Genomic DNA, 26,986 nt, shown 5'->3' with positions numbered 1-26,986 from the left:
GATCTGGGATGGAAGGAGGTAGGCTTGTTTAATGCTTTTTACCCTATGTAACTTTAAAAAAAAGGTCCCTGTTTTTGCTGCATATAATCAGTGTTTGGTCTATCAAAATAAGATGTAGCTTCAGCTGTTACTACTTACTTTTTCCCCCTGCAGATGATACTCTCTTCCTCCTTCACCAAATTAAATATTCATACATTAAAAATAAAGCACTGTATGAATCTGGGTTACATGAAAATATCATTGGACATTTTGAGGCAAAAGGATGAGGAATACAACTTGCAGGAAGGCTGTCGCTGCATGATGGCATGAGGAATAGAATTCATTGCTTGTGTAACTAAATTCACCCAGGAGTTTATTTATGCTTGCTTCCACTTTAGGATTATCTCTTGCCCACTGGTGGAAGGAGGTTATGATGTCAGAAAGCTGCTCTAATCCTTGCTCCGTAGGGAACCTATCAGGGTCAGCACAATCCAAAAATGGAGAGTATTGTCTAGAAACAGATATGATCACTCCCTGCCAGTGAAGCACCTAAGGGGCACTGCTAATGGGAGATGCAACCAGCATGCTGATCTGCTTTTTACATCTTCATCATCATCATCACCATCTCTTCCTTGGACAAATTCTTACCTGGGAAAAGAAATAGCCAAGCTCATACAAGTGAAATGTAACATAAATTAATGTAATATTCAAGTTCCAGGTTCAGTGAATTAATGTCATTATAGAGCTAAACATATTTGCCAAAATATAAATCAGTATTTGTCACCAGAGCAGCATTAGGGCAGTCACTGGTAATGGAGAGGATGACCTGAATACCGTATTTTCTTGCATACATTACATCCTGGAATAAGATACACACATTGTTTTTGAAAAGCAGAATGAAGAAAAAAGATCTTTCTTTGTAGAAAATAACTGAATATTAGCTGAACTGAAGCTAGGGAGCTGAGCCTTCTCATTGTTCTGCTCCCTACAGATTGATGCAGACTTTACTTCTGCTTTTGCCCAGTGTCAGAAACTGCTCTTGCCATATTTCTTGCATATATTGCATAGTCCAAATTCCAGCATCTTGCTGTTGGAAAGGTATACTGTACACACAAAAATATAGTACTTTTTTCTCCTGCAGCTATTTCTTTTGTAAAGAACTGCACTTCTACAAATTGCCATCAAATAGATTACTGATATTTTTTTACATTGATTAATAACATTTTTGTTGCTTTTTACTGTGTTTCACAAAGTGACCAACCCAGTATTCTAAATGAAGGCCAAAGTCCCAGAGAGTTTATTAGTGTCATTTCATTAAAGCCACATATGGATTAGGAGAAAATGTAACAATCTCTGGCTGCATTCCCTAATATCATCTGATGTGATTCCCAGCTTCGTGCTGCCCAGCAGAGATGCCATGTTCAAATGGGCTGCAGGAACAACTCAGAATTGCTTATACCAGCCACTGGGAATAACTTAAGGGCCTGTTGAGCAACCTATCAGGTGGTCTTTCTACCTTCTCTCTTTCTACTTCCCCAACTGGAAAGAAGGGAACTGATGAGGAAGGAGCACTTAAGAGGAGGAGGTGTTGGGGGTCAGAAGCCGAATGTCCACAGGTCCTAGAGTCTCCCAGTCATCTTAATCAGACTCTAGTCATCCCAACACCTCCAGAGACATTTTTCACCACTTGTTCCTCCACCCCCTTTAATGAGTCATCTGCGAACATCAGACGCCTCTTCTACAAACACTATAGCAAAGTATGGTCATAAATGGAGCGTGGAATTTTTATTTTGGTGGGAAGGAGTGATTAGAGGCAACATTAAGGGGACCTATTATATTTAAGAACAATTCAGTATATACCCACTATATGCACATGAACAAACTCAGGGATGTAATGTATAGGTACCTCAGAGGAAGAAGACATTTTACACAAAAATGGACCAGACTGCCTGTTGAAACTTTGCAGATGCCAACCTCCTATGAAGCTGTATTGTTTTAATGCAGAATAAGCAAAAAATGAGAGAAAATTGCAAAACTCATTAAATACCCCATTCTACTTTGATTGTGAAAGCTGAGTGAAAAAAATTAAAACAGTCTAAGTGGTAAAAAATAAAGCAGGTTAATATTCTTGCTGTTTAAATCATCTAAATTGTTATTATTATCATACATTAGGCAAAGATTTGTTTTTAAAATGTCTGACTTTTATCTTGACAGTGGCTTTATGTCTTTGTTTGGCTCATAGCTTGAGATGCACCCAACAGTGTTCCAGTGTTGGAAATTGACCCCAATCAGGAAGCATCTCAGCATGTTTTCCTCAAAGGCATTGTTGGTAGGAGATGATGGGATAGATACATAGCAAATGTAAATACAAAATTGGCTTGGGGCAGGTCATGTGACAGCATTGTGATCTAAATAGAAACACAGCTACCTATGAATCAACCTAGTGTAAAGGCATTATGATGTGTTTGAGATATTATAATGTGTTTGTTTAAAATGGCCTGATCAAATGCCCATTTTTGCATTGATTTGATCAATCATAGTTACTAATTTTGTGTTGCTGAGAGTATGACAGGTGATGCAAATGTTTTAAGTTAATTTGAGTGATTGTAAATAATTTGCATGAAATTATAAACTTCAGTTTACAATTACCAGACCCTACCCCAATTGGTGACAGGGTGGAGTATAGAGCACCATAAAACTTGGCTGCTCTGGCAGGCACGATGGAATGTGTCTAGAGGGCGCCTCGGTTTGGTGGGTGCTGTAGGAGCATTAGGGATAAACAGGTGATGGATAGGCGCTAAGTGGTGCAGGTACCTGAAGCAACTCTGTCCTGGATACCTGGGTCTTGGGAGAGAGAAACAGATGGATGTGTAGGAATGTGGTTGGGGGTATCTGATATTTACACCTGGCTCATTAAAGGGGATGTGATGTGATGTGAGGACTGGTTGGATGCAGAGATGGAGAATAATATCTGTTGATGCATGGAGATGACTAAAGTCTGAGTCAAAGGGGCTGAAAGAATCTAGGACCTGTGATGGACCCTCATCTTCTGACCCTGCTATTTGGTCTTCTGATCTGCGATCCTCTTCTTTCCAGTTGGGGAAGCAGAAAGAGGTGAGGCAAGAAGATCATCTGGGGTGCATTCACACATGCAGGCACGTGCGCTTGGAGCAGCTCAAATGAGAGCAGCACAAATTTGAGTTGGGGATTTTTGCCTCAGCACACATACCCAGACATGTACTTTAGTGCAGGGCAAGTTGTGCCACCTGGGGCAAAATAACCCTACCTAGCTCCTCCTGGATCTGCAGCCAGGGGGAGCTAGTGCCCCCACTCTGCCATCTGAGAAGCTGTTGCCCAGAAAATGTGCTCCTTGAGGTGGCCTGCTTTGAACTGTCCAAGTGTGTCCTCTTGGCCATTTGGGGCCAAAAGGTAAGCCACCTCATCTGCCCTCCAGCTGGGTCCCTAGTGCTGGCCCTGGACAGGCTCCTCTGCCCAGGTCTTGCCACTTGTCTCACTAGCAGAGCTCCTGGTGTGCCCTGTTTAAAAATTGCAAAATCTTTTATAAGCAACCCAAGTTCTCTCATTAAAATACCCAAAATAGTGTTCTTTCACTATTAAAATGAAATGCCACTATATAGAGAAAGATCAGTTGGGTGATGTTTTATTGCTGTATTTACAAGTTTAGAGCAATTTGGAAGCCTACCAGTGCCTCTACCATCATCATAAAATAATTTCTAAATATTTATACACTTTAGCATTTACTTTTGACTTTTTGCTGTCATAGAAAAATCAGAGCTGCCTCTACCCCCATTCTCTCACCAAGATGTGCAGCTCTGAGTAGCACTGATATGCCAGTGCCCTGCCCCTGCCCTTGCCCCTCACTCTCAACCCACAGCCTTCCCCCTGCTCCAGTCCCCTCACTCCTGACCCACAGGACCTGCACACCCAGGACCCAGCCCGGTGTGACAGGTGGTCTCTGTGATTGGCACCGGCCCCTGGGTGACAGGTCGAGCAGCCCAGAGCTGGAAGGCACACGGCCCTGTGCTGAGCCAGGCTAGGCCCACATGATGTGGCACAGGCAGTGCTGTGTGCCAGGAAGCAGGGGCTGCACCATGCTGCCCCATGCTGATGGGGGGGGGCTGTGCCAGGAGGGCCTGAGCACCCTGATGGCTGCTGCTGCTGTGGGGGGGGGGCGCTGTGGGCCTTGCAGGGGGCAGGTAGGGACCCACCCCTCCCGAGCAACCCCCCACATCCCCTCCCCCCCCAGTCCCCTGCACCTACACAGCCTCGGCTTTAGTCCCCCCAAACCCCAGTCCCTACTTCCCTGGGGATGGAGCCCGGGTCCAGGTTGCTGTAGCCTACACTGCTCTTTGCCTTGCATGTAGGGGCAGCCATAGAGACACTCTAGCCAGCTACCAGCGCATCTCTTTGGAGGATCCAACCCTCCAGTTGCCTCAGGACATGGTCTAGGCCCCACTTCTATTCTGGGGAGAGGGGATACCTGGATATAAAGGCTGTGCGAAGCTTCGGCAGCCAATTCGATTTGGGGGAGAGGTGGCCTGATTCAGGGACCAAATCTCTGAATTTGAATTGAATCAGGAGACCAATTAAAAGCTCTGAATCAATTTGAAGCATCTGAATCAATTCAGAAAAGATTTGGGAAATTCGGTGATTCGGCCATAGGTTAAACAGGCAGCTGCCTCCAGCTGGTAAATCCATTGGAGTTTGGGGAGCGGGGAGAGAAGGGGCATCAGGGAGGGAGGGATTGGGGCTGGGACAAGCTGCCCAGCTGGGGTCCGGCAGTACTGGGAGTGGGGGCTCTGCAGTGCTGCCACTTGCCCAGCCAGGGTGAAGAGGAGGGGCAGGATGTGGGCGCAGCTTGCTCCGGGCAGAAGGGGGCAAGTGGCAGCAGGGCAGTCCCCACTCTCAGCACTGCCACACCTGCATCCTAGGTCCCTCTCCACTGGCTGGGCAAGCAGCAGCAGGGTAGAGCCCCCACTCCCAGTGCTGATGTGGGTGCAGCAGCGCTGGGAGTGGGGGTTATGTCCTGCTGCCACTTGCCCACTTCCACCCAGAGCAAGCTGTGCCTGCATCCGCACTGGGAGTGGGGACTCTGTCCTGCCACCGCTTGCCAGCTGGCCCAGGGGGCACAGGATGTGTTGATGTAGGTGCGGCTTGCTGGTGCTGGCACTGATGCAGGCACTGGCTGATGCTGGTGCTAATGCTGACGCTGCTCACTGATGCAGGTGCTGATAAGGCATGGCTCATTTCGGGTAGAAGGGGCAAGCAGCAGCAGGGCATAGCCTCCATTCCCAGTGCTGCCACACCCACATCAGCACTGGGAGCAGGGGCTTTGCCCTGCCGCCACTTGCCCAGCTGGCATGGGGGGGTGCAGGATAAAAGCATGGCAGTTCTGGGAGCGGGGGCTCTGTCCTGCTGCTGTTTGCCCCCTACTGTCTGGAGCTATTCGTGCCTACATCCTGCCCCCCTCCCCACACCAGCAGGGCAAGCAGCAGCAGGGACTCCAGTGCAAGTGCTGCTGCGCCCACATCCCACGCCTCCTGCCTTAGCTGGGCAGCTATTCCTAGCCCCAACCCCAATCCCTCCCTTCCCCATGCCCCTTATCTCTTCCCTCCCCCAACCCCAACAGACTTACCAGCTGGAGGTACCTATGTCAGCTGCCTGTTTAGTCTATGGCTGAGTCTCCAAAGTGGCGTCAAATATTTCAGAACTGATTTGGTCGGATTGAACTGGGACGGCGGTTCGAATCTCTGAATAGAATCACTGTCCTCCAAATCACCAGAATCTGAATCCAAAGCAAATACTTGCCACTTTGCCCAAGCCTACTAGATATCCAGGTTTGAACTTTTGAGTCTGTGCTGCAAATGTGCAGTGCGGGGGGTGTTTTTTTGTTCCCAGCATGCCTCTTGCCACGTCTCAAACTGTTTTGAGATGTGGCAAGAGTCATGTGCAGGCTCATCTGGATGCACCCCTGGTGTGTTGCTCAGCTGGCCCTATAGTAACTACCAGTAGCTGATATGAGCAATTGTGAGCCATTTCTGAAGCCTATTTAAAAGTGGCATCTCTGCTGAGCTGCATACAAGGGAATCGCATCAAATGAATATTATTTGAGAATGCAGCCAGCGGGTGCTTAGTTTTCTCCATAAAGGCCTGATCCTTCTGTTGCTTACACATTGGGAAGAAGATGGCCTTTATGATAGACACCTGTCATATATAACATTAAAAAAAAATAAACCAACGGATAATAATAAGTGGCAGTTTGGGATACAGACAGCAACACAACAGAAAACAGTCCATACTCTGTATTTGTCATACAAAAAATATTACCAAAAATGTTTGGATCAAACAGTGCTGGGTACAAAAATTTTACAAAGGACTAAATTTTAAATTCTATTTTAGGTGAGAAAACCTTATTCTGCAGGAAAGTTCTATCCTAGAAAACACTTAACCTCTTTATAGTAAATACTTTTTAAATCCTGAGCCTGACTAGGAATCTAGTTAAACTAAGGCAGTAGATCAGTTGCTGAACTGTTAATCTGTACTTCCTTTTCCATCCCATTTGGCTCCTGCAGTATTTTGTTTGTTGATCATCTAATTCATTCTTTTGATTGCGGTTAGCCCATATTCAGCAACTAGGATTTAGGGGTCTCTATCACAGTGTTTCCATAGGAAGAGCCTGATCTGAGTCCCAATGATGACAATGGAAAGACAGCCATTTACTTCAGTGAGTTATGGGTCAAGCCCTTGGAGAGCTTGAGTGTCTACAGAAAAAGCAATGGATTAATTTTAAGTATTTAGTGCTGATTATACTGTATGGCAGTTTATTCAAAATTGTTGGATATATGTAGCTTCTTATTGGTCACTTCATTCTTTTTATCAGCCTTCAATTGCCTGATATCTTTTCCATTCTAACAGATGATGTTTTAATCCCAGGCACATTGTCCTCTTCAGTCATGAAATGCAGTTTCTTCATCTTTTACAGGTTCAAAGTCAAGGTCCAATTACAAAATGTAAAACCTAAGTGTTAATGTTGTCTATTGATGGTATGCAGCACCCTGGGGAGTTTACAGGAAAGGCACTATGTTAGTATGAATTTGACTGATAGATTGAAATAACTGTTTCCCATTAAAAATAAGTCTTGATATTTTATAATCTGTTCTAGTAGTTAACACACTCTTGAATACACTGAAATTTGCAGGCCAGTCAAATAAAAAAATGGCAACTGTTGCTGACCAAGGAATGAAGGCTCTGTAGATGTCATTGATCAAATATTCCAGTGATCACACATGATCTTATTCAATAATAATTTATTATTGAGATTATTCAATAATAATATAATACTTTAATGCCTCTTTTAGAGCCCAGAGAGACATCACAAAATGAATATATCTAAGTCTGTCTGCCTTTATAGTAGTGACAAAACAAGAACAATTGGGGAAATAGAAGTAAACTTCAAAAAAGTTGTGGAGAATCTTGAAAGGGGCCAGAGAAGGGCCACAAGAACGATTAGGGGCCTGGAGGACAAACCTTATGAGGAAAGACTAAGGTATCTAGGACTGTCTAGCCTGGAAAAGAGAAGACCTGGGCGGGAGGGATGACACACGATTTTATGGCCATCTGTAAGTATGTAAGGGGTGAATATTGGGAGCTGCGAGAAAAACTGTTCACTAGGGCACCCCAGGGGAGGACAAGGAGCAAGGGCTATAAACTGTTAGAAGATAGTTTCAGGTTGGATGTAAGAAAGAACTTATTCATAGTTTCATAGTTAGTAGGGTCGGAAGGGACCTCAGCAGATGATCAAGTCCAACCCCCTGCCATGGCAGGAGAGAGTACTGGGGGCAAACGAGCCCAGCAAGGTGATTGTCTAGCCTTGCCTTAAAGACCCCCAGGATAGGAGCCAGCACCACTTCGCTTGGAAGTTGGTTCCAGATCTTAGCCACCCTGACAGTGAAGTAGCACCTCCTGATGTCTAATCTGAATTTACCCTCTGCCAGCTTGTGACCGTTATTCCTGGTCACTCCTGGTAGTGCTCGGGCAAACAGGGACTCCCCCAATGCCTGCTGGTCCCCCCTGACTAGTTTGTAACAGGCCACTAGATCCCCCCTCAGCCTTCTCTTGTGGAGGCTGAACAGGTTCAGGTCCCGTAGCCTCTTCTCGTAGGGCCTGCCCTGCTGCCCCCTGATCGTGCAAGTGGCCCTCTTCTGGACCCTCTCCATGCTGTCCACATCCCTCTTGAAGTGCAGCACCTAGAACTGGACGCAGTACTCCAGCTGCGGCCTGACCAGTGCTGCATAGAGGGGGAGTATCACCTCCTTGGATCTGGTTGAGATGCATCTGTGGATGCATGACAAGGTGCAGTTGGCCTTCCTGACTGCATCCCCACACTGCCAGCCCATGTTCATCTTGACATCAATGATGACTCCAAGATCCTTTTCTGCCTCTGTACTGACGAGAAGGAAGTTCCCCAGCCTGTAGGTATGGTGCTGGTTCTTCCTCCCCAGGTGCAGCACCTTGCACTTGTCAGTATTGAAACCCATCCTATTCTCATCTGCCCACCCTTGTAACCTGTCTAGGTCTGATTGTAGCCTGTTCCTCCCTTCTAGCATGCCCATATCCCCCCACATCTTAGTGTCATCAGCAAATTTGAACAGGATGCTTTTTACCCCCTCGTCCAAGTGACTGATGAAGATGTTGAACAGTGCGGGCCCGAGGACCAAGCCCTGGGGAACCCCACTGCCCACATCCCTCCAGCTCGAAAATGACCCATCCACCACCACTGTCTGGGTGTGGCCCTCCAGCCAGTTGACAACCCATTTGACTGTGTAGGTGTCGACACCACAGTCCCCCAGTTTTTTAATGAGAATGGGGTGAGAGACAGCGTCGAAGGCCTTCCGAAAGTCCAGAAAGACTATGTCCACTGCTACCCCTGTATCTAAGGATTTGGTGATCTGGTTATAGAAGGCCACCAGGTTGGTCTGACAGGACTCGCCTCTAATGAACCCATGTTGGTTGCCCCTCGTGGACATGTGTCAGAATAATTCTCTCAAAAAGCTTACCCAGAATCAAGGTAAGACTAACTGGCCTATAGTTTCCCGGGTCCTCCTTCCTCCCTTTTTTTAAGATGGGAAACACGTTGGCTCTCTTCTAGTCCTCTGGCACCACACCAGAGCACCACAAGCGCTCGTAAAGCCGTGCTGGAGGTCCTGCAATGACCTCAGCTAATTCCCTCAGCACTCTGGGGTGGAGATTGTCCAGACCAGCTGACTTAAATACATCCAGTCCCTCCAGAAGTTCCCTGAGTAGATCGTCACTGACCTTTGGCCTAGGTGTGTCTTCCCCTTGGGCCTGCGGGGGGCCCAGTGGGGGGGTGATCCGGTCCCTGCTCAGGAAAATGGAGACAAAAAAGTCATTAAATAGGTTAGCTTTGTCGTCTGGTGTGATGACCAAATTTTCTAGTGTGTCTTGCAGGGGCCCCACGTTATCCGGTACCTTCTTTTTGCCCCCTATGTATTTAAAAAAGGACTTCTTGTTGTTCTTGATCCAGGTAGCTAGACCCAGTTCCATCTCTGCCTTGGCCTCCCTGACTGCTCCCCTGCATCCCCAAGCAACCACAGTATAGTCCTCCCTGGTGATGGCTCCTCCTTTCCATTGGGTGTGCGCCTCCCTTTTAGGTAGGAGACATTCCTGGATGCTTTTGGTGAGCCATGGGGGCTTTTGCGCCCTCCTGCTCCCTTTGATCTGTGTTGGGATTACTTCCCTTTGGGCTTGGAGGACTGTCTCCTTAAGGAGCGACATCTCTTCTTGGACACCTGACTCCCCTCCTCTCCCCTTTGGGACCTCAGTGCCCCCCCGACTATTCTCCTTAGCTCGTTGAAGTCTGCCCTCCTGAAATCTAGGGCTCCTGCCTTGCTGCAGGCTTTTGCCACCTTGCACTGAATGGTAAATTCCAGCAGGCGATGATCACTGTCACCCAAGTGGTCGAGCAACCGCAGCCCCCTCACCAGGTCGTCACCCATGGCCAGCACCTGGTCCAACAAGGCGTCTCCCCTGGTGGGCCTGTGCACCTCCTGGGTTAGATGGAGGTCCTTCATTTTGGCTAGGAACCTACATGAGTGGTCAGACCTGGCTGACTGCTCTTTCCAGCAGATGTCTGGAAAGTTCAGGTCACCCATGATGACCACATCCTTTGACCTAACTACCTCTGTGAGCTGACTTAAGAATTCCTGGTCTAGCTCTTCCCCTTGGTTGGGTGGTCTGTAGTAGACCCCCACTGTTAAGTTTCTTTCCCCTTGACTGCCTTGTATTCTAACCCAGAGCACTTCAGTGTGCCCCTCCTCTGACTCTGTGCTACTTGATGAGAATGTGTATTCCTCCTTAATGTAGAGCGCCAAACCCCCGCCTTTCCTCCTCGTCCTGTCCCTCCTGTACATCCTGTAGCCCTTGATTTTCACCGCCGAGTCGTGTTTTGGGTCCCATCACATTTCAGTGAGCCCCACTATGTCTGGGTTGGTGTCAGCTAGCAGGAGGGTAAATTCCTCTTGCTTGTTTCCCATACTATGACCGTTTGAGTAGAGGCATTTGAGGCCTCCTGAGGATGTGTGCACTGGCCCCCTAATCTCAGCATTGCCCTGGCCCCTGTTGCTTCCTGGGTATATGTTCTGCTCATCTGTCTAGGCTGGGCTGTACTAGTGGGTGCTGCTTGGTTTAGCGGTCCAAGGCTTCCTCTGCCCCCATCTTCCCCTTCCCCTGATGAGCCTAGTTAAGGGTAACCAGAATCTGAAATAGACTTCCCAAGGAGGAGGTGCAGTCCCCAGTCTTGGAAGTCTTCAAGAGGAGACTGGACAGACATCTTGCTGGGATCATTTAATCTCAGCAGTATTCCTGCCCAAAGCACGGGGGTGTTGGACTCAATGCTCTTTTGAGGTCCCTTCCAGCTCTTAATTTCTATAATTCTATGATTTAGGCTTGGCTGGTTAACATCAGTGCTGCAGTCTGGCTCCAGGGAAGCATGTTGCATCTTATGAGCAGGACTGAGATGCAGAACAGGCAAAAGGAAATCATGATGAGAAGTGTCTGTCTAGCCATGTCCTTAATTGGGTATTGTCTGAACAGTGCTTAAAAGATGTAAAGTATTTTAGCAAGGCAAAGTGTTGTTCATTAATTAATTAAATGCTAAGGTTGCTTAATAAAGGCTGTGTAATTAAATAATGGCATATAAGTATAATTAGAAGTATTATTATAATTGCTGTGCATAGTGGGAATTCTTGGGGGGTTATGTTGTTAAGATGAAAGTAGGCCTGGATTTCTGTTAGTATATCAGAAGAATTCTGATATATAATTATATTTTAGTCACAGGCTGGAGAGAGGCTTGCTTGCTGCTCATTCGGTCTAGAGCTGGAAAGAGACCTGGATTATCAGCAGCATTTCCTCTAAACTGTGTGGTGTGTGCGGCCATGCAGGCACACTCATGCCACACTGCCAGCTGATTGTGTGGCCATGCATGCTGCGCAGCTTAGAGGAAATGCTGATTATCAGCCATTTCCCAACCTTCCCCTGTCCTCACACTTCAGCTCTGCTAAAAGTGTGAGGCATATACTTATTGCTAATAACCTTTTTTCTCCTTTTGCATCTTTGCCTACCATGTGGTAGAGGAATGGAAGAGGGGTTTTTAATTATAGTTCTTTTCTTTTTCCCCTCTCCCCCATCCCTAGTTGTTTCCTTCATATGCCTGAATGTTTAATTAGAGGGGTAGACAATGATAATCGAAGTGAGGGAAGAAAAGAGGAGTAGACTGGTAGTAGGGGTCATTTTCAGACCACTGCCAAGAAATGGAGGAGACAGCAAGCACTTGTGTCTTTAGTTATTTATTCTTCTGATTTATGTGGTCAGTTTTATCTTCCTTTCATTTGCACCACTTACAGTCTCATCTTTCCAGACCTTTTCTTACTGATGCCTATTGCCTTTTCTTCCAGTGCCATTTGTTTGCCTCCTCTCCACTTGTTCTTCTGTGATACTTCAGTCTACAATTCTGTGGGACGGGGTGGATCCAGGATTTCCCAAAGGGGTGGTACACAAGCAGCAACCTGCACTGCAGAAGTTGTTGCACCCCTTGCTCCCAGCCTCCTCCATCCCCACCAGTGCAGGCAGACTGTGCTGTGTGAGCCTCTGGGGACTTTTTTAACTCCCTAAAGCAGTTGAAAATCCCCTTCCCCTTCCCTTCCCACTCAGAGGCAGCACCTTACCCTCCTCTTCCCCCTTCCCGCCCCCCATTCTCCTACCTGCCACTGCTGCTTCCTCTACTGTCCAGGGGAGGGGAGGTTCCAGAGGTAGCCAGGCTGCACAGGGACTAGGCTCAGCTGGGGAAGGGACAGTAGCAATAGGGCAGCTGGAGAATAGTTCCCCCACTCTGCCTGCTCTTGGAGCAGACAAGGGAAGCAGAACTGTCCCTGCTGCCATTCTTTGTGTCCACAGCTAAGCCCAGCCCCCCATGTAGCAGGCAGGATGGGCTCTAGTGCTTCTCTACCCCTGAGACAGCAGGGGAAGTCAAGTAGAGGAGGGGAAAAAGGGGCAGGCAGGAGGCATGCTTTTGAGCAGGAAGGGGAAGGGAGAGAGGATTTTCTGCTGCTTTAGGGGCTTTAAAAAGTCTCCTGAGGCTCCATGGTGTGGTGCAATCCAAAAGGGGGGTGCAGCCACACGACAGAATCCTCTCTGGATCTGTCCCTGCTCTGGGGGTTGGTTATACTTTAAACACTGAAACAGAATTGTACATTTCTAGATAAAGGCTGCTGTGCTATATTGGAGGCACAGTAGCAGGTATTGGAAAACAGTAGGCGCAACTACACATACAATTAATGTGACTGAATAAACTGTGGTGCAATATGAGCCAGTGTAAACTAATCCCAATGTTACCATCTACACATGTAAGCACAGTAATTTATGCCACCTTTGGATACTGCCTCTGTACACTGGCACAGTTGCTGTGCACATGTAGACTGTGACCCTTTACTGCAAAGTAAAGTAGTCTACTGCCCAGTAAAGTGCATGTTTAGATGTGCCCAGTGAGAACTAATGGGAGATTAAGACAGCCTTTGGAGGAAGGAGCAGGCAAGTACTGATAGACGTCAGTAGGCAGGAGTGTTTGTAGAAAGGTAATGGTATAAAAAATACATAAATAACTGGTGAATGGGTGTATCGAAAAAACAAAGGAAGATCTACTTTATCTTACAACTTCTTAATGTCCTCCTTGTGGTTAACTTTCCTGTTGTGACCTAATCTTTGTGCATTTTGGCATAAATGATAGCAACCTACAGTTTACCGTCCTACCAGCAAGTAACTTGTACCAAATTTTCATTAATTTTAAAACTTGGTCTTCACTGAACAGCTGTCTCATATCCAGAAGCAATAAATCCTGACCAAACTGTTCAGGTGAATAATGTAAAGAAGTGTGCACTGTTTTTATTGCCTGTCTAGTGCCAAGAATTAATTGGAATAGTAATAAAAAAGAGATGATGATGCAACCAATCCATTTGAACAGACTCACCCTACTGGAAACTGATGTGGCAAAATAAATCAGAAAATGGAACTATTGTATGAATAGTGAGAAAAAATATTAATAAAATGACAATTTTTTTTAATGTACTGATACACTGTTGTTGAGTTGTCACTTTAGCTTTCTTAGATTAGCAAGTGATTAGTGAACAAGATCTGTAAATCTGATTAACTGACATTCATTTGATCTAACATAATACTACTTAAGCTCACTGAAGTCAATGTCATCCCCTAAAATTTCTGATAGACAAGTTCACAGTTATTGATACATGTAAAGAAACTGCCAAATAATAATTGCAAAAAAATTATTGCAAGTTTAACAAAACTATTGGAACAACTTACTAAAAGTTGTGGTGCATTTTCATGAGTCTTCCCCTGTATTATGCAGGTCAGAAAAAGGTGGAGGTTTTCATGAGTCTTCTCCTTATGAATTATGGAGGCCAGAAAAAGGTGGTCACAAAATGTTTCCAGGTCCTGGCAGTCACTGGGAACACAAAAGACCCACATTCAAAACCCTGTTCCAATTAATATTTAACATTTATACATGTGGAGTAACTCTAACAGAAGAGAATGAGAGGTACACAATAGAATACTTTACAGTTTGGTGGTTCAGGTACCATCTGAGACATAGGAGACTTTCTGGGCAGGTTTTCCACAGCTAAAATGAATGCTATGACAACCAGCTTATTTGGAATGTGTTTTGCTCATTTTGAGCAGCAATTCCATCCTGAACATGAGAAATAGTTCCTGACAAAAGTTTTGTTAAAATTGCTGTGTTCCTGCAATAAGTTCAGGTTTCAGTTAAGTGAGATTTTCTGATAAAAAATTATGTTAAACAACTCTTGACCAGGTCTACAACTCTGATGTATGCCAGGGGCCACTTTGGTCTTTGAACTGGGGAAATGCAGAGGTTTCATTACATAGGATAGTGGATAATGGATCCTATGTTGGGTATACTGAGGGGAGACTTGAGGATTGGGGTGAATGGGACTTTTGGGTAAGGAAGGGTTGCATCACCAAGTTTTTTTAAACTTTTAATAATTTATTAAAATAATCCTCCTCTTGAAGTGTATTTAGCAACAGAGATAGGGGTATGGTGAGACTAAGGCCAAGTCTACACATGATAATTCTTCCAGGCTAGTAATGTCAATTAGGAATGATTTTTATGACATTTTCAAATTGGTAAAAGTCTTGGGGTAAATGCAAAAAAGGCGCCCAAAAAAGGTATATGTTGTATAATTTACTTTATTTGGGGACATGTTAAAAGGCACTCTTCATTAATATAAACTGAATCTTTGCAGGGAGGGTTTGATGGTGTAGCTAGACTTTGTACTACTTTTACTGTAGATTAGATCTAAATAGGATCTGGATCCCCTCAGACTTTAATGCTTCTGACAGGTCATTATTTCTTTCTGACTTGTACATACTTCTTTTGGATCCCTTCATCTAATTTCTTATGAACCCTAGAAGACTTTACCCACATTCTTTCCCCAGTGAATTCATTAACCAGCCCACAGATTTTAGGGAAGTTACTACAAAGGACAGCAGTAGCAAATTGAACCTTTACTTTTTCACAGGTGCATGGATGGGTGGGGTTCATAAGTCCCACATAACAATGTAGGAATTAGATATGGGTGTTAGGATTCAATAGCAATTCAAGCAGCTTAGACATCCAGTAAGGGACCAAGAGAATAAAAAGGAGAGCCTGGTCAGTTACAGGAAGTTCTTGAGCTGAGAAGAGCTCTAAGCTTTTGTTTTAGAAGCAGTGGTGCATCTACACATTCATTAATGCACTGTAGTTACTGGTTACTAAGTTCAGTACTTGTATAATCAAATACTAAATCTGTGCAGTAACTGATGTTACTGTATAGTAGTGCCAGTGCACACCTTTTTAGTGATGCTACTACGGAGTAGCCTAATAAGACTGTGTAGTAGCATATTAGCACTGTTTCTGCCATGGTGCGCTGTTGCACAGTCTTATTAGGCTACTGCACATTTAGTGTCTCATGTAGACACTGGCAGTGTTATCCAAAAGCAGGATACAGAGAAAGGGAGTGTTTTAAAGGAAAGGGTCAAGTCTTTCCTCTTCCACATATGGCTGCCTCATAACTCCTAGAGTGCAGGCCTATATCTAGTGGCACCAAGAATCCTTCTTTAATCTCCCTCTAAGATAATCACCTTCTAACAATATTATAATTCCATTTAAGACTTTATCTCTTTAACAGATGTAATTAAAATGACTAATCATTGCAATATGCTAATTGTACTGGATTATAGATTAAAACAAAGGGTGATAAAATGTCATACTGGATTTCTTGGAAGTGTTCTGGTTGTCATGTGAGTTCAGAATTTTGAGTCTGATCCAAAAACAAGGAGAGGAATGAATGAATTTGCTTCAGAGATCATTTTTTGTCAAAAGGCCAAGCTGACTTGGGGAAGAGGGTGGAGCTGCTTGTTCAGACAGGATTTTAGTTTTTGCCCTTTACCTCTGGAGCCAGAGGTCTGGCTGTCATCCAGCCATACGAAAAGAAGATTATGGTATTTTCTAGGTAATTTTAAGGAGCAAAAGCAAAATGAAGTCAGGTGGTTTCAAGTCAGGCCTGAATTTTTTAACATTAAGTGTTTCTTACCATTTTGGTTTTTAGCGTAGCTGTATTTCAAACAGTGACAGGAAAATATACTTCAGCAGACAGGCATAGTTCAATGAATATGCAAGCCAATTTGCATTTTCTATTTTTTTAATTAAAAAAAAATTGTGAACAATTATGCATAAAAGAAAATAGGAATTGTCTGACAAGGTGGAGCTATTGCAATATGTATTCAAAGCCTCTGAATACCCTTGCGTGAATCTTGCTTTAACTGGTGGAAGTTTTATGTGCATACTGAGAGCAGAATTTAGCCTTAGGGATTTATGTAGACTGCACAAAGCTAAATCTTTCTTCTACTCCCATTGAAGTCAAATGCAAAACTCAAGTGACTATAGTAGTACATGACAAGGCTGCAAACCTGTAACTCCTACATATTTAAGAATAATTAATGCTACATGCAAAAGAAGGTTTTGTAATATATCAGAGAGCTACCCCCCCATCTGCTATCTGCTTAAATTCAGCAGTCACCTCCATGCTGTGTGAAAGATTCTGTTATCAGAGAGAAAGAAAATTAATTCAAATATCCCACAATATGAGATCTCTCCAGCCTTCTGGTTTTACCAGCCACAAAGACTAATTCTGACTGTTCAGCAGAAACTACTATAACATCACGCCATATTATGTCTTCCAAAATATTCTATACTCTCCAGAGCATAATTTTTAGCAACTGAAATACTGAGACTGAAACAACAAGATTGCTGGGAATATATAATTGATTGCTGAGCCTGCATGCAATACAGTACTGGACACCCTGTGATGAATTGTATTTTCTATTTAAAAGAAAATAGAATTGTAAAGGCCTAACAGTGAACCTTCCTCTTTCTAACAAGAACCTTGGTGTTGTGATGACTATGGTAATGAGCCCTTAAAACTGTATGTAGCATTCCCTGCACCCGTGCCTATATTACCAAGTAATTTCTCCACTCCGCCATTAATGCCTATGAGTTGCTGCTGAGATCAGCAAGAGGAGTAAGGTTGAATAGTGATGCTGCAGGAGAGATCAGGCAAAGACTGAAGCAACAGAGGAGCAAAATCATGATTATAGAAGAGGAAAAACTTGTTAGCCAACCTAATATTTTATTTCTAGAGATAGAAAAAAGAAAAGAGGAGGAAAGAGGGGTAGAACGGTGGGGATGGAAAACCTAGGCCTTCTGTATTTCTAAATGTCAGCAGCGTAAGGCAGAGGGAGTGAGCCTCTAAACGAACAACAATGTATTTCCATAAGCAAGATTTTTTCCCTAAAGGCATTATTATTTTGAATCTACAAATGATCAGGTTTTATAGAAAAATGAAAAGCCATCTTAAGTTGCCCTATGAACTTGGAACCTGAGGCATTCCTATTGATCTTAATAGGCACTAAGTTAAGTCTTGGATAAAAAAAATTCTAATTTCTCTCCCACCTACCAAGAGAGGTGCTTTTATATATTACTCTGGCTTCCTCTGAACACCTCATTGTACCCTCAGCCTCCATTCCTGCTTTGTTGTTCTACCTTTTGTACCTGGGAATGATCTAAGCAGGTAGTGACTTGCTTAACTGTTGATTTTCAGGTAGGATAGTGTAGTAAATGTTCTTAGGTGTCTCAGAGATCTTTGGAGCAGGATTTGGTAGTTCTTTTATGTATTAGCCAGTCAAAGTCATAACTGACCCATATGTTCCAGAGTCCTTCCCTGAAAGAAGCAATGCATTTCTACAGATAGCACTGTGAGTGAAGCAAGCTGTAAATTAGGCTATCATGCATGTAGGCCATAATACTGGCAAAAATGGGTGTCTTCTTTGGAATTAAGAGTTGATTTCTGTAGGATAAGCAAGGTAAGTATAATGCCTTCTGAGCTTCTTAAATCATGAGATTCAATGAGTCATACTTTAAAGCAATCATGTTGCATAAATGAACTTCATATGAAGACACGTCAAATTTTCTTTCAGAAGTCAAAGGTTGAAAACTGACTTCAACAGGAGCAGGATTGGGCCCTATGAGAATAACTTCAAAGGAAGCTAAATCAGGCCTGTGCCTGCTGTGAGTCAAATTTTGTGCCTCCCATTCAGCCCATGAAAGCTGGAAGGTGGGTGGATTAGGAGTAAATCTGGTTCTTCAGGATGCAGAACACTTGAAGAGCTACTGTTTTAAACAGGTTATTAAGAAAGGAGTTGGGCAAGTGAATCTACAGAAGTGAATTGAATCTACAGAAGTGAATCTACAGAGCCTGATCCAAGGCAAGAGAATCCAGTGTGTGATTTCTCCACACAGTATTTTTCTCATAGTCTGTTCTATTTAATTCCACAACTCTTGCTTGGCCTGCTGAGAAAATACCATCTGCCCTGTCAACAGTTTAAATATAAGTGGTTAGCTGCTACACATTTATTTCAAATACATTTAAAAACACTTCCTCCTCTAAAACACAGTGTTCTGCAAGGGATGCCACGCTTCATTTTATGTTTTAGTGAGAGAGCATTGATGGGTTCCTTCCAATTGAGTAAGTGGGAGAGAGGGGCAGGGGAAAGACCAAAGTGAACAACATAACTATTACAGCACAGCCTGAACGTGTTGCATCCCTGCAGAGTGCTTAAAACATTTAAGGAGATTAACAAAATCATCAGTTACCTGCCAATAACACTTTAAGGCTAACTCCATATACCCTCAAAGCTCTGCTGGCTGACTTTCTGACGCTCCCAGAAGTCAGGTGATGTCTGACTTACTAGATTCTCTCACTCTTGTTCTCCATCCCATAGTATTAGATATTAAGATTGGCTCTCATTAAAACCTCCTGTACCAATCATGAAGCTCTTTTCCTTTGCTTCCTTTCTGTAAGCTCACCCATGACGCTTTGACTTTGAAGGAAACCACAAAAATGTAATCATCATGTTATCTCCAGACGTGGTCTGCTCTCATACCCCGCACCCTTTCTCCCTCCCACGCCCCTTAACTCCCCCTAACACCTATAATAGTTCCCACATGTTTATGCTAAAATATTGAATATTTTTTTAATTATTGGCTTAGAAATCAATTAAGGAAACCAACATTTTTTAGTCTTTCTGTAACAAGTGTGATTTATAAATGTAATAATGTATAATGCATTGACCTTCAGTAATTTCAAGTGTATCAAATGGTGGCACCATTTACAACTATTTTTTGCTTTGTTAAAAAAAGGGTATTAATGATGGTGGGGATCAGTTCCAATGTGATTTCTTTTTCTTTTTTCCTCCTGTAAAGTATAACAATGCCATTTTAAAGATTTGAAACTGTTCTAATCAAATTCCAACGAACAACAATGGTTGTATGGAGTTTCAGGAAAACATACAAAGCAGATAAAATATTATAATCTCCTGTTAGAACAGAAAAAGAGTGTTTGGGTCCTTATTGAACACCATTGTGTTGGCTTCTTTGGGAGTTAGTGCTTGTAGCACCTGGTAAAATTCAGATGCTTGTGTTGTAAGCATACTACTATTATAGGTTATCTAGTTCAATCAATAAATGCAATGAGAGAGTAAAATTTCAGCCCCACTGAATTCAGTGAAACTCTCCGTTGATTTCACTAGGGCAGAGTTTCAAGGGATTCAAGCGTGATTATATCTTGAATGGTGAAAGCTTTATTTACCAATAGCCATGCAGTGGACATCATAAATCAAAAGACGAGTGGCTTTGTTTTTCAAGAGATTGCTTAACATGTACTTCAGTGTCCTTAGGCAGACGAGGTTCTTTAGGCGAATCTGATTTCTTTTATTATACCAACTTAAATAGTTGAAAAAAAATTTTTAGCAAGCTTTTGGGTTTAAAAACCCTTCATCAGGCTAAGGAAGTCTCTGCAATTGGTGTGTCCTTTTCCCAGGTGGAATGAATAGTAAAGAAGCCAGAGACTGGGCTGGTGTGCGTGTAGTCAGTGAAGATGTAAACTGAGGAGTCAGTGGGTGAGAGACAGGCTGGGTGGGGGGATAAGGGGAATGAATTAGATAAGGGGGAACAGTTTTGAATTATAATTACTAGTAATATAATGTGCTAGGTATTACACATATGCATGGGAAAAGAACTTCATAGTATTTAAAATATATACATGGTTCATAGTCCCGTGATACAGCAAATATTACATCTGATGGGTTGGTTCAACCCCATTGTACCCTCTGTGGCTTGGGAGGAGATAGGCTGCTGTGAGTACTGTGCCTTGGAGATAGAATCAATTCCAGTGAATATGTTAAAACCCCTTAAATTCAAGGACTAACAGACTGGTCCACACATGACTGAAACATATTGAGAAAAATAAACTAGGGAGAAATCCTGTATGACTTACATCATGAAACTGCCACTAAAATAAAGAAAAATTTTGTCTGAGTAAAATGCTAAGTTTTATTAGGTTCGTCGCTGCTTCATTGGCACAAAGAGGAGCAGGTGGGAATTAAAATTCAGTAATGCCCCAAAGAAGGGGAACCCTTGCCACACCATCAATAGAGCTGAGGCTTGGTGGAAATGGAAGAAGAATGTTGAAGTAGCAAGGGACTAGGCCACAGAGAACCTGTTTTTTGTAGTATTCCTTGGTCTGAGTAGTAATATCATATTTTCCAAAGAAAATGCTTTGGAGTCAAACTAGCACCTTCTGCTTCTAGTCTATGTTGTACATGTCATGTGGAGTGGTATGGGTAAGCTGCAGATCTTAGGTCACGGAACGGGTTGGGCCACCTGGGCCATGGCCCAACCAACTTTTAGCACATTAATTTAATAGATTTCATAGACATTAGGGCTGGAAGGGACCTTGGAAGATCATCGAGTCCAGTCCCCTGCCCCAGGGGCAGGAAGTCAGGTGGAGTCATAGGATCCCAGCAAGATAAGCTCCCATTTTCTCTTGAAGGCATTCAAAGTAGGTGCTTGAACCACCTCCAATGGCAGGCTATTACAGACCTTGGGGGCTTGGACAGTAAAGAAATTCTTCCTTATGTCTAGCCTGAAACGGTCTTGCAGGAGTTTATAACCATTCAAGCTTGTCATCTCTTGGGGTGCTCTGGTGAACAGACGTTCCCACAGATCCTGGTGGACATCCCTTATAAACTTATAGGTGGGCATCAGATCGCCCGAGCCTGCGCTTTTCCAGGCTGAAGAGCTAGCTATGCAGTTAAAAAAATAGCTATACAGTTTTAACCAGAATGGCAATTGTGCATTTGTGGATTATATAAATTAATGTGCTAAAAGTTGGTTAGGCCATGGCCTGGGTGGTTCACCCTGTTCTCGGCCTATGCTGCAGATACTGCATGGGGAAGATTGAGTCAGGCCTCAGCAAAGAGGAGCAAGGCTTCCATTTTGACGTGGAGCAGGCTGGATTTAGGGATTTGCAGTGCACAGAGGCATTGCAAGAGCTCAGATTCTGTCCCCTTGACTGGATATGCCACCAGCTCCACCCTCTTTCCTCTTGGCTTTACAGTGGAAAAATATGACTTGCCTTGAGTAAAGACTACCGTTTAGGTGCACTGTGTCATATGCATTCAAAATGACTACTTCATTCAAAATTTTCATGCCTACGGTCATCATTTGTCAGGTTTTAAAAAAATAAAGGAGGTGCATTGTAAAAGGGTCAAGATTAAATGCTAGGGTCAAGATTAAATGCTGGGGCTAACCTTTTGGCAGAGTGCCACAGATTAGCCCACCACCATCCCTGAGTGCTACTTGGACTCCCGTCCCCTGCTCAATCAGCTGCTTTGCTTTCTGCTCCCTTCCCTGTCTGTCACAGTGCTGCCTGCCCCTCCCCATGCGACTGTGCTAGGGAGTCTCTTCCAGGGTTCGAATCACACCTAGACTTTTGGGGGTTTGCAGCCGTGGCTGCTGGAAGGAGCTGCCGCTGCCACCTGACCTGCTTAGAAAGGCGTGGGTCAGGCCGGAACTCTCATCTCTTATGGAGGGGAGCTTTTGGAGGACTCTCATCTCTTATGGGGGCACAGCCCCCTGTATTTTGAACCCTGGTCTCCAGTTTGTAAGGGAAGGTTCAGGACTGCTTCTTTCTCGTGCCTGAAAGTCACAATTTAGCCCTAAATAAACATACTTATCAAGTACCAACAAATACATGAGCCTATATAAAAAATAAATCAATACAAGCTAAAAATTCTGGGTTAGATTCTGTGCTGATGTTAAATCAGTGTTGCTTCATTGACTTTGGTGTAACCACAACAGCCAAGGATAAGGTCCACTGTATGAAAAGAGATAGAGTGAAAAGCAGAAATATAGTATTTGCACTTGGTGAGTGGAATAACAGTAGTGTGACACAGATTTATGCTATTGAGATACACAGCTTAGAGAAATACCTTTAGGTGGAGCTGATATCCATAGAAATTGTGCCAATGTGTAAAATACTCCTTTCATAAAACAGGCAAACCTGATAGCTATTTCCATGGCTTTTAAGTAGTCAGATGCTAGTTAAAACCTGTGAATATGTATACATTCCTTTATATGGATAATTAGCTTCTTTATGTGTGGCGCCTCCTGGATTAAGGAGGATTCTTCCATGCAAATAAGAAGTGGGACAGACTGGTAAAATTTATATCTGGAAACAAAAATGCCGCTTTATATAAACATATAGTATTTGTTTAGAGAAGCTTCTTGTTTCATTGGCAAGTGTTAAATTCCTTGACAGCTTTACCTTTTATTAAAAATCTGTTGTTCATTTCCCATTGTTCTTTTAAACAATGCCTATACAGAAACAATAAGTGAATAAGAGAGTTTAAAGACACACATGTTTAAATAGACCAGCTAAAAATACAGGTCTGCCTTGGAATTGCTTGCTCTGTTTAAAACTAAGTGTTGAAATCTTGATCCTCAAAGTAAGGATCAAGATTGTCTTCAGTAGGGCCAAGATTTGTCTTCAGTAAGGCCAGGGTTTCACCCAAAATTGTCTCTTTCAGTTGTAGGTGGATATTTCTCAAGATTGTCAGAGACTTTGCTTCCATCTATTAGTTCTGTTACAGAGGATAATACAGGGGTTTGATGAACCTTGTCTGCCTATACTTAAGAATGGACACATCAAATTTAAATTCCAGTTGTTTTATAACAATAGCCATATTAGTTATAGATCATGTAAATCTGAAGTTCAAATAATTTTAAATGTTTTTTAAGTGATCTTTATGCAGCCTTACATTTTAGAATTTCCTAGAGGAACTGGTTTATAATGGCAGGATCTGATGTTTCATATCCTTTTTCTTAAGAGTTAGGGGAACTTGCAGTAGGCAGGGGTTGCAGAATTGGATCTTTGTTCTTGGGTTTACAGTGTAGCTAAGGTCCAAGTTCTACAAGTACTACATAATGTGGTACTTTAGGCAGTACGAGTACTCATATTAAAATCACCAGGACTGCTTACAATGAATAAAATTAGATAAAGCCAAAATTTCTACCTTTTGTAGAAAGGTTTCTGAGAATTTTTCTCTTTTCATATAAGCAGTGCAGGACACGGACTATCCTTCTCATAACATTTTTCCATCAATAGTTGACCTGAGGGTGGAATAGTTTATCTTCCTAAGCCACATTCAGATTTATGAACATGTCTCTCATTTTCCAAAAGTATCAAATGTTTCCTAAAATCCACATTACTTTGGTGGTCCAAATGTTCTCATTTTTGCATGTGAAGATTTCCGATATAGTGGTAACCATGATGCTGAGCACTTATCCAGAGATCTCATAGAAAAATAAGGCTTGAAGGGACCTCAGGAGGTCATCTAATCCAAACCCCTGCTCAAGGCAAGATCATCCCTGACTAAATCCCCAGCCAAGTATTTGTTCAACCTGCACTTAAAAACTTCCAGTGATGGAGATTCCATAACTTCTCTTGACTGTATTTTTTTAGTTAGAAAAGTTCTTTCTAATATCCAGCCAAAATGTTACTTATAATGATACTTATAAAATTGTTACTTATCCTCTCCCTGTCTTCTTTATACTGATCCTTTTTTTGTATTTGAAAATTACCATCAAATCCCACCCCACTTCTCTGTTCCAGACTAAATAAGCCTAGTTCTTCCATCTTTTCCTAGTAAAATGATTTACTAGGAAGCACTTAGCAAGGCAATGTCAAAGCACTTTGTAAGCCAGGGAAGTATCATTATTCCTGCTTTACAAATAGGAAAACCAAGCTATAAAGGATAAAATGACTTGCCAAAGGTCTCTTAGCAAGTCAGTGGTAGGGTAATCACTGGACATCTTATCCAGTAACTTTAACCTCTGGACCATTCTGGCCATTATTTGGTCAATGGATTTAACAGCTAAAAGAGACGCAATGAAATAACATCTGATCAAAGCAAGTTCTGCTGTTTCTGCAAAAAGAAATGTTGATTGAAATCTGCTGTGAGTTGATTGATACATTTATATTCCTTTTAATCACATGATTTTTTTTATCATAACCCATAACATTTTCAGCTTGTACATGCCCTTTTTGTGCATGAGAAAAGCATGATCCAGTTTCTTTCAAATATACTACTTTATATCACCAAGAAGTTTTACTTCAGCAAACTTAGGTCTAATACTTCCAAACCATACTGCATGGTCTCTATGTGCATGTGCTGTTCAATTATATGACTACCCCTGCCTCCTCCCCTTTCTATTTGCTGGCTCACAGCTGAAGATATTAGATACCACATATCTTTTATATAGCTCTGTCTCTTCAAAACCCTGACCATAATGTAGTTTTGAATCTTGCAAATATTGCACATGTGCTCAACATTAAGTATGTGAGAAACCCCACAGAAGTTACTTAGTTTACTCATATTCTTAATTTAAGCACATACTGTAAGTATTTGCAGGATCAGGCCTTATTTAGGAAAAATTTACATTCCTATGGTATTTATCCTCTTTGTTTGCAACACTAAAGACTCCAGAAGAGAGTACATTAGCATTTCAGAAAGACTGCATATGAAACTGAAATAATTTCCACCTTTATTCTACTGATAAAAAAAAAAAGAGTGAAAAGTTGGGGCATCATCCTGCTTCTATTGGTTGCCAATGGCAAAACTTTCACTGACTGAATTGTAAGCCTTGTCAATGTTATAGAGTCCCTTGTAACTGAAATCCTTGATATAGCCTTAAATGGTTTTACAAAGCCTATGGTGAATGGAAATATTTTAATACATTCTTCTTTTTAATAAAAACTCTTAAGCATACACATGCAGCAGATGTAGGTCTGAATCTATATGTTCCACACACATTCCCCTGCAGTGTTTGCAATCCAAACATTGTAGCTTGTGTAGTACAGGAGTGCTGAAAGTGATTAAATTAACTGTTCTAATTGGATTGTCTAAAATAAACAACAGGTAAAAATGTACTTCATTCACTTTTAGGTGTGTTGTTAGAAAAGCTGGTCATTAAAAAAATCATATATAACCTGAGAACGTTTCAGGATCTGATGCAAAGCCCACTACAACCAGTGGGCATTTTGCCATTGACCTACTTTAATAGCATAGCTTTATAGTGCACTTATTTAAAAAAAGTTGGCAGTAGCATAGGCTATTTCCTTACAGTGATATAGTTCTAATTTCCCTTGTTTTCCTGGGTCCCTTGTTTCCTGGTTCATAGCTGGTTGTATTCTGGATTGGCTTTCTTAAGATCCTCTAAATATATAAAACCAACATAAAAATAGTTAAAGACTTACAAGAGGATTCTGTGTAATACCCATTACTAAAGTCCCTGTAAAAAGGTAGGGTAGAATCCTGTTTTTGAGTGCTTATTTGTATTTCTTCTGATCTGTCTTGTACCCTGCTTTCAGAGACTCTAAACCAAGCCCAAAGAGCTGTTAAAGACAGCTGAGTGGATGAAGAAGACATTTTAAAAAATCCCATTGTTTAGATTTCTGTCACTGGCTATGAGAATACTTAATTTCTTTTATCTCTGGAGTGTTCATTATCATTTAAATTTCATTTTACATTAATTGATCAGGGATTAGTGAAGCCATTATGCAAAAATTAGAATAAGACAAGCCAGATGCCATGAATAATTCATGATGCACAAATTACCTTATATTTCTGGTGTACTTTCAAACTTGCCTCTGACTTCTCCGGGGTTTTGAAATGACAGCCTGTGCTTAAATTAAGTAGCTTTCTGCCTGCTTGGATGTCACACTTCTGGCCTTCCCACCTCCTTATCTCCCTCCTTAGTTTTGGGTTTTCGTTTGTTTGTTTTAAATTGAGTTGAAACAAGTTTTGGGAAACCTAGCTAGCTGGAGCACGAAGGGCCAATGCAGGTGGCCTGCGAAGGAAGGGGAGACCGTATCAGAGGGAGCTCAACCCTGATGAGTCCAAGTGACCCCATGGAGCAGGCGGAGAAGTCCCTTGGCACCGGGTCACCCGGGCGTCACTGCCCCTGCCCGGCGCTGCCCTCCGCAGCGGAGCAGGGGACCGCGAGCGCTGCTAATTGGCTGTCGCAACGGGGCCCTGGCCGCTAGGTGGCAGTCGCTGCCTTCCGTGCCGGGAGCCCCGGGGGCTGCGGCTGCAGCTCCCCGGGGAGCGCAGGCTCCGCGCTCGGGTCAGCCCGCCAGCTCGCTTGGCTTGCGCGGGAGACGTGCCCGGCCCCGGCCCCGGCCCCGGCCCCGGCCCCGGGGCGAAGCGCAGCCCGCTCACCTGTCTTCAGCACTGCTTCAGCACCCCCCCACCCCCGTACATTTTATTTCTACCACTGGACAGTTGTTGTTGTCCCATGAAAACTGCGGCCCCACCCCTCTGCACGGACCTTTCATCTGGGGAAGTTTTATGACACTTTGTAAATGTGCAAAGTTTTTAATTAGACTCGCCAGACAGCCCGAGGCAGCACTAGCGCCACGAAGTCTTCATGCTGCTCTCTGCT

At 43.1% G+C, this 26,986-nt stretch overlaps 1 protein-coding gene and 1 long non-coding RNA gene across 6 annotated transcripts in view; one reads left to right on the top strand and one right to left on the bottom strand.

Moving 5' to 3' along the window:
* DYNC1I1 (dynein cytoplasmic 1 intermediate chain 1) overlaps positions 1–26,986 on the top strand; it is a 294,891-nt gene that overhangs the window by 233,158 nt on the left and 34,747 nt on the right. The window lies entirely within an intron of this gene.
* LOC149864874 (uncharacterized) lies at positions 5–26,976 on the bottom strand. The gene is made up of 3 exons (XR_016442310.1): positions 26,161–26,976; positions 13,891–14,032; positions 5–627 (listed from the first exon to the last, which is right to left on the bottom strand). It is a non-coding gene; the product is annotated as an uncharacterized LOC149864874 (long non-coding RNA).

The sequence above is a fragment of the Crocodylus siamensis genome, chromosome 5 (assembly GCF_052110815.1).
Source record: "Crocodylus siamensis isolate JL-2025a chromosome 5, ASM5211081v1, whole genome shotgun sequence".
In the NCBI taxonomy this organism is placed as follows: Eukaryota; Metazoa; Chordata; order Crocodylia; family Crocodylidae; genus Crocodylus; species Crocodylus siamensis.
The sequence above is the reverse complement of the archived record's forward strand: the minus strand, read 5'-3'. Positions and strand labels throughout refer to the sequence as shown.